We start from the raw sequence: 7,714 nt of genomic DNA on the forward strand, positions 1-7,714 counted from the left end.
AGTGAGAGAAGCGTGGGGTGGAGCCAAGCTTTTTGGCATTCTTATCTCAGCCCCGATTGAGTGGGCTCTTTGCCATCACTCCCTTCCCTGGGGAGGCTCAGATGCTCTGTGTAAGAGCCCAGATACCAGACACAGACCTTCATCTGCCTCACTGGCATCATCATTCTCTGAAGCTGGGGTAAGATGTTGGCAGCTGGCCTTGCCCCTCCCTGTGCCTCTGCATGACCCAGGAGCAGCCCCTCCTTACACATTTGTGAGCCAGCATGTGGACATGAGCCCACAGCAGCAAAGTCCAGGGGGCAGCATTTCTCCCAGGCTGTAGACTGAGTGCCCACATTGTCCTGGGGAGTCCAGGCTATTCAGGGAAAGCAGAGGGCCCACCCCTTTATCTCCTACAGTCCATTTTTATCTCATTGGAAGGGACTGGAGCTCCCTCCTTACTTCTCCCTCACACACCCACTGATGGGGGCACTTGTATCCGAGGGAACTCAAGGGACCCAGAAGGCCTACCTCTGAGCCAGTCATGGCTCCCACTCTCCCCTGCAGGAGACTTCTCTCATCTTTTCTTCAAGAGAAATCTACTTCCTCTCACAATGAGGCCTTCCAACTAAAATAGTATTCCTGAGCTGTAACTGGTTTAGTTTGTGAGACTTGACCCTTCTTTCCCAGCCCTGATGGGGAACAGCTTCCAATGAAAATAAAAGATACCTGGGGTAAGCTAGGTGTCCTCCTCTGACTGGCTTTCCAGTTTTCCTCTCATCTCTCCCTCCCCATCTATCTTGCTGACTGCCTTTTTCTACCCCTCTGCCTGTTTTGGTCCTGAAAAGGGGAGCCCTTCCTTGGCTGGGATGCCCCAGTGTGTGGTGACCTTATACCTGCTCAAGTGTTCCTGTTCCCACATGAGAGATGCTCTGTGAAGTACAAAGTGTCGAGGCCCCAGGCGGACCTCATTATCGCTTACACCCAGGTTATCAGAGCAGAAAGATAGGCTGACTCGGGGGCCACAGCACTTGGGCAGCTGGGGGGTGGGGGCCTACACCTTGCTCTGAGTGCTCCTGCTCTCCCTCCTCCCACCACCCAAACTGTTACAGTACATCAATTGAGGAGGAGTCCCAAAGAGCCAATGGCTTGGAATGTATAGCGGAAGTGCTGTTTATAAAGAATCCACAGGTTATAGGATTACTGCGAGGGGAAAAATAGGATCCAGAGGAGACTAAATTTCCACCGAGAGGATCCTGGACTAAGAAATCCTAGAAAAGGCCAATAATGAGACACTCCATAGAGGAACCCTCTCTCACAGACACCACAGCAGGGCCCACACTGAAAGACCCTACAAAGACAACACTGGACTGAAAGGCCCACTGAGACGACCCAGCAAAGAGAACCCTCAAGTAGAGATCCAGTCAGAAAGACTCCACAAAAAGTCCTCAACTGAGAGAGCCTTGAGGTGCCACTGATGGGGAACCAGACACCACATAAAGGCCCAGACAGCCCTGAGGGTATACAGACTAAAGAAGTGGGCTGGGGAGGGGTAGCAAGTAAATGTAGAGAGATGAATCAGATAACCCACCCAAGGTAGATGGAGACCCCATGTGGGGACAGAGCCAGGAGTGCAGTTTCCAGGCTCTCGGCCTCATGTGGAAAGGTGCTGGCTCAGGTAGTAAATGGCCATCAACTGTGATTGGATGGCCATCAGCTGTGGCTAGTTGGCCGTCAGCTGTAACCAGTGAGCCATTGGCCACTAATATAACGGCCGCGGCTACACTAACAGAAAATGGGGGCTAGCAAGAAGATGGTGGCTGGGCTAGCAAGCGGTGGAGTGTGGATTGCGGATTGCAGAGAGGCAAATTGCAGTTAGCAAGTGACGTTGGTTGGCAGAGAAGCAGACAGCAGGTTGCAGATCGTGTGGCTCCTGCTTCCTCTGTCTCCAACCCAGCTGCCAGCTTGACTATAGTGTTATGACTCCCCTATCTATAGCTCCGTGGGTGTTCCTTTTTGGCCTTACCATGTCCTGTGTTCTAATGTGGGGAGCAGGACCAGAGACCCCGCATGGCACCCTGCATGACACCCCATGTCACTATAACTTCAGTTTAGCTCACTCTCCCCATTATGGCTGGAACCCCTGACTACAGGGGACAGGAGTGAGGGAGGTATCTGGACTTCTGAGAAGCATCAGCCTGGAGCTTCCTCCAGGCCAAGGCAGGGAGGATTGGTGCTCTGTCATGCCGGGTACCACGTGGGGTCTCAGGTCCTGCTCCTCACATAAGAATGCAGGACATGGTGAGGCCAAAAAGGAACACCCACGGAGCCATAGATAGGGGAGTCATAACACTAGAGTCACGCTGGCACCTGGGTTGGAGACACAGGAAGCAGGAGCTACGGGATCCTCAACCTGCCATCCGCTTCTCTCTCTGCCAACCAACCCACCTTGCCAGCCACCATCTTCTTGCTAGCCCCCATTTGTTGCTAGCGTAGCCACAGCAGTTATATTAATGGCCAATGGCTCATTGGTTACAGCTGACAGCCAACTAGCCACAGCTGATGGCCATTTAATCACAGTTGATGGCCATTTACTACTTGAGTGAGCACCTTTTTACATGAGGGTGAGAGCCTAGAAACTGCACTCCTGGCTCTGTCCCCACACCCTCTCACATCAAACCTCACTCTCTCTCCTGCTCTTTGCTAGATCCTCTTAGCCTGCTTCCCTGCTGGGTCCCAGATGTCCCACCTCCTCCCACTTCCCCCAGAGCAGGAGCCTTCCTCCCTAGACAGTGAGATACAAAACCCTCAGGAAATCTCTGATCTTGGCCCTAAAGAACTTGCCACTGAGCCCCACCTTTCCAAATTCTTGCTTCCACTCAAACCAAGTCCTTGGTGGGAAGGGAAGGAAGAAGAGCAAGAGATCGGCCCCCAGGTATGCCCAGTCCCATGTTGGTACCACAGGGTCTGGAAACAGATTTGCCCCAAACATTGGATGACACCAGCTGGATGGTTCCTTTTGCCTCAGCTAGCCTTTCCTGCCAGGTCCTGGCATCTGGGTATCCACTCAGTCAAAACCTCTCTGTTAGCCTGCCCTTCACTCAGCATTGTCAGGACTGTGTCTGCAGAACTATGGACTCTAGGGCTCCCTGTGCACCCACTGCTGCTTGTCTTCAGGATTGGTGGGTCCCAGGAAGAGCCAAAGCCTCCAGCCTGCTCTGCTCCTTGAAGTGGGTAGGGAAAATTGCCTCCCCCTTCTCTGCTTCCCTACTCTGCCAGAAAGGAGAGCAGGTAACAAAAGGAGAGCAGGAATTTTGAAAAGAGTGCTGTCTCATTTCAAAGGCACATTTCTAGTTTGAAATGGCCAAATTAGGTTTAGCTTTTTTCACCTTGAGACTGTTCTCTGCTCAGGCCCTCAGACCTCCAGAAGGCCTACCCTAACATAGGCCCAACCCTTCAGGAATAGTAGCTGCCGCCTTAACCCAGCTGTGGAAGGAATGATCAGCAGGGTGAATAGAGGGCCCTTGGTTAACACCATGCCCACATACCTTTCACGGAGGAGAAACTGACTTCTGGAAAAGTATTTCCGTCTCCTAGGGTCCCACCTCTGAGGAAAGGAGGGCTAGGTATCTGAATCCGTGGGACATGGAACGCAAAGGAAGTATCTCTCCCCACCGCCCTCTCAGATGGAAGCTCTTCTCTGAGGCTCCTATGCTCCTTCTGTGGGGTCCCACAGAGCTCCTGACCAGCACCTGCCCCCACTATGCATTGAGCCTATAGCACTGCCAAGACTCACAGAACATGTGGGTGGAGCAGAGGTGTCTGCTCCACCACCTCTCCCAACTCACATGGGAACAGGTAGACTTACCTCTGATACACAGGGACACATGCTTCCACAATCCCTAATCAATACATGTGTGGCATGGCACCTGCCCCAGGTATGCCTCTGTAATTGCCCAGCCCCACTCCTTCTAAGCACCCCCCACCCCCAGCCCACCCCTAGACCTCACAGATGCTCACTTTGTCTCCACATAAATGCCTGGGACACCAAACACATAACATGTGGATACACGTATTTTCCTCACTTATGCACACTCCCAGGTCCACACCCCTGGCTGAGCCAGTGAGCCATCCGTCTGCAATCAGTGAACAGGGCAACTTAATTGAGAGACAACAGTTAAGCACAACCAAGGCCCACACATCTGCCACTCTCCAAGGCCTCCGAAGCCCTCCCACCTCTCAGACGCATAGATCCCACCTTCGTTCTTCTCCAAGGTCCCCCAAACATCTACCCCCCCCCACGCCAGCCCCTGGGTGACCCGCTATCCACACTGACCTCTTCTGGCCGCCGGGGAATAAGACCCCTGAGAACGGTGACCCTCTCCTTCACCCCTTTCTGCGCCCAGTGACACCTGTCAGAGCTCAATCCCTTCACCCTCACCTGTGTGCATGAGTTCTAAATTCACCATCCTGCCCCAGGCGGGGCCAAAACCAGCGCCCCCCCAGGTCCCTCGCGTCGGCCCCAGCCGGGCCCCCTGGGAAGCCAGGGTCTCCTTCCTTCCGCCGCCGCCACGGGAGGCACTCCCGGAGCTGTCGCTGCCACCGTCCCGCGCTCCGCTGCTCCAGCCTGGGCAGCACTCGGCGCAGCCAGGATTGCCACACGCCCCAGGTGAGCACGAGGCGCGGCGCGGGGCGGGGGCCGTCGGCCACGCCCCCTGGCAGGGCCGCAGCACCTGGCCCCCGGCCCATGCAAAGCAGCGATTTGCATACGGGGAGCTAGGAGCATGGGGAAGGGGCAGGGGGTGCTACCGGGGCGGGTCCAGACCCTGAGCAACACCTGTCTGCCCCAACCTGGCCTGGCGGCCTCTCCCCACCGCGCCCGTTGTGACCCAGACTCTTGGTCCAGTTCACCCTTTTTAGGAACCCTTTTTAGGTGGATTACCCAGCTGGGGCCGAGCTTCTGTCTGGACAGACTCCCAAAGTGTAAGCGCTGCAAGGAGCCTGGAGTGTTTGAAGAAGCCATGGGAAGTACAGGAAAGAATCTGGTTTTGGAATCCTGTCTCTCAACCGTTTACCAGTTGTGTGACAGGAGACAAGGCTCTTCAGCTCCCTGAACGCCTTTTTCTCATCTGTAAAATGGAACAGGTGCGAATCCTAATGGGTATCTGTCTTATGTGGAGTTAGCAGGTGGCCAAGCTCACCAGTTCCTATGCATCCTCACCACATCCTGGGACCTAGATGGGGCCCAGTTTATTATCACATTTTCTCAGGTGAAGACACTGCCCTTTTCCTGTTCCACCCAGGTCCCAAGTTGCTTTGAGGCTCTATGACATGATGATGTGAAAGTTATTAACCAATATCAGGGGTTGTGGGGACAGCTATCTCCCTCATCTACAGAGCTAGGAGGCGACAAAATCACACAATTCCCTAGTGACAGATGGTGCCTGGCTGGAATCAGGTCTCTGGACTCCCTTTCCAGTGCTCTTTGCAGCTCCCACCATAGATCTGAGCTCTTATCCGCACCCTTCTCCACTCTTCAAGTTGCAGTAAGTGGTGCCAAGAGCAAGGGACCACTGTCTTGTAAGCACAGAAAGCCATATGCCAACAGGAGGGCAGGGCCTTGACTTTCTTTCTAGACATGTCTTCCTATCAACCTACCTTAGTTTCAAGACCTCTTTCCTGCTCACAGAACAGGTCCTGGGCTTTTCTGCATGTTCTTTCCACCTGGTATGTTCACCCACCATCCACCCCAATAATCCCTATTATAATATCCAACATTTATTGAACTTTCACTATGTGCCAGGCACTTTACTAACACTTAAAGCATCTATCTTGTTTAGTCCTCATAACAACTCATAAATTGGACTGTCATTTCCATTTTACAGATGGAAAAAATGAGGCTCAGCAAGTTTAACTTGTCTAATGATACCAGTAAGTAAAGCATTAGGGCTCCTATTCTAAAGCACTGCACTCTACTCCCTCTATGCACAATTCAAATACCATTTTCTTTCTGAAGTCAGAAGTTATCTGATCTTTCACTAAATTACCATAATACTTCAATTTCTTTAATAGCCCTTGTGGTGGGTTCTGTGGGACTTTTCTTATCCTACCTTCTGATGGTTAACCAATTGGTGCCTCCACAGCACTGAGCACAGTGCTGGGTACACAACAGGTATCAGAAAGGGCTCAGTGGGTGCCACAGTGGCCCTGGAGGAATAGGAAATGCTTAATAAGTGCATCTTCAGTTTCATACAAACCACCCTCCCCGGTCACATTGTCCTCTCTTGCCCCACTCTCAGCAAGAAGAGAGGGGACTTTCTTCCTGTGTCTTCTGGCTGGGGGGAGAGATCAGTCAAGGTTTCTTGGAGGCCTAGTGAACCCAACCCAACTCCCCCTCATCCCTGCAACTCAGGCTGTCTTTCCCTTCCCTCCTTTTCCTTCCTTTCTCTCCCCTCTTCCATTTCAGGCTTGGCCCCTTTCCTGAGGTCCGTTTCTTATCTACAAATGCACATCCCCTGCCATCATACTAGAAAAATACCTGCACATAATTTATAAACCCCTGTGTGACTGTGCTTTTTATAGCTCTATTTGCATAACATTTGCATGGCTGTGCGCACCGAGGGTCTCATTCTCTGTTTTCTTTTCCATGTTACATTTTTTCCTCTCGGCTTTAGTTTTCCAGAAGCCAGAGGAGCTTGTACCTAATGATTTCCAAGGGCTTTACAGCTCCAGCAGCCTTGGATTCTGGGGTCCTGGGGATGAGGTAATGGTGGAGCTCTTGGAGATGGTGCCCATTGGGCAGAGATGGGACCTTGGAGGTTCACAGTTGGAAGCACAGTTTTGGGTTCCAGATATGGGGTGAGAGGATGAGAGGGTAGCAGGCTGTGGGGAGAGGAGGAGGGTGGCAGACATTTTCTTACCTTCTTTCATTTACTCATTCCTTTAGTCATTTTTCAATAAATATTGACTGAGTGCTTCCTATCTGCCAGGAAAGGTGCTACATACTGGACATGCTCCTTCTTATTTAATCAGCACAACTTTAGAAGGAAGATATACTTTTTAGGCTCCTCTAATAGAAAAAACTAAGGTGCAGGGAGGTTAATGCAGCCAGTAGATGACAGAGTTGGGATTTAGACCAGGTCTCCCTGACTCCAAAGCTTGCTATTTTAATCCTGCTTCCTGTGCCTGAGCCTGAGTCTCTCATTCTCTTCTCTTCCCTTCCATGATCTTGTAACCTGAGACGGTTGTCATTCATGTGAAGAACAGGAGGTTCACAGGGGAGGGATGTGCCCAAGGTCACACAGCAAGGAAAGGCAGAGCAGAAACCTCCCACATTTTCTGCTCCTCCTTCACACGTTCTTCCTGGGTCTTTGAAGGTTCGATGGGTTTGTGACATCTGTGTATGGGAAAAGGGGCAGGGTGGGACAATTTTTATTTCTTCCATATCTGACTTGCTTGGTGATAATTTCAAGTAGATGAACTAGAATAGGATCTCAAAAGATCCCTTTATCCCACCCTCCTTCTCCGCACTCATAGTCTCCATGAAATCAGCGTTTTGAGTTCTTGGCAGATGGGAGGTGATGGGGAAGGTGCCAATCCCCTGGGCCTAATATTCCAAATATGTTTTTAGCCTGGGATAGGGGATTGCCTGGAGGTTAGAAAGGAACAGAGGAAAGAAAGGGAAAAAAGAAGCAAGGCAAGAAATTTCAGTGCCTTTGGACCTCAATAGAGCCAT

The sequence above is a fragment of the Rhinolophus sinicus genome, linkage group LG06 (assembly GCF_036562045.2).
Source record: "Rhinolophus sinicus isolate RSC01 linkage group LG06, ASM3656204v1, whole genome shotgun sequence".
NCBI lineage: Eukaryota > Metazoa > Chordata > Mammalia > Chiroptera > Rhinolophidae > Rhinolophus > Rhinolophus sinicus.